The sequence below is a fragment of the Octopus bimaculoides genome, chromosome 4 (genome assembly GCF_046866305.1).
Source record: "Octopus bimaculoides isolate indiv1 chromosome 4, ASM4686630v1, whole genome shotgun sequence".
NCBI lineage: Eukaryota > Metazoa > Mollusca > Cephalopoda > Octopoda > Octopodidae > Octopus > Octopus bimaculoides.
In genome coordinates, this window is record NC_142931.1 from 108,869,292 (window position 1) to 108,869,781 (window position 490).

Here is a 490-nt window from a genome sequence, read left to right on the forward strand (position 1 = left end):
AATGAAAATTAATTATCAAAAGAAAAAAATATTTATTAAAATACAATTTAAAGACGAAACAAATATTTTCAATTTGCATAGTTCCTTTGTCATTTACTCTCGCTTCTTCTCTTCCTCTATCTTTCTAATTCATTCCCAATTCATTCTCTCTCATTGTTTGTGTGTGTAGTGTTCATTTACCCATGGTTTGCCATGAAGTATCTTATGTGAACTCATCATGCACCTTTATGTTAACTCATTCTATTTCTCTTTTTCGTTCTCTCCTCCTTCCTTTATACGATGTGATCGGAGACATCAACCAACCAATATTTATATCGGCTATTATTAGAAAGAGATGTGAAGGATAAACTCACACATACCATAAAATATCCTCTAAGTAGTATAGCATGGGTATTGTGTAAAAGTTTTGAGTAGACACTGTTTTGTAAAGTGGTTTGAAAGTTCTAAGTAAAGGCGTGTTTCCAATTATCTACAGTGAAAACTCTGGGTT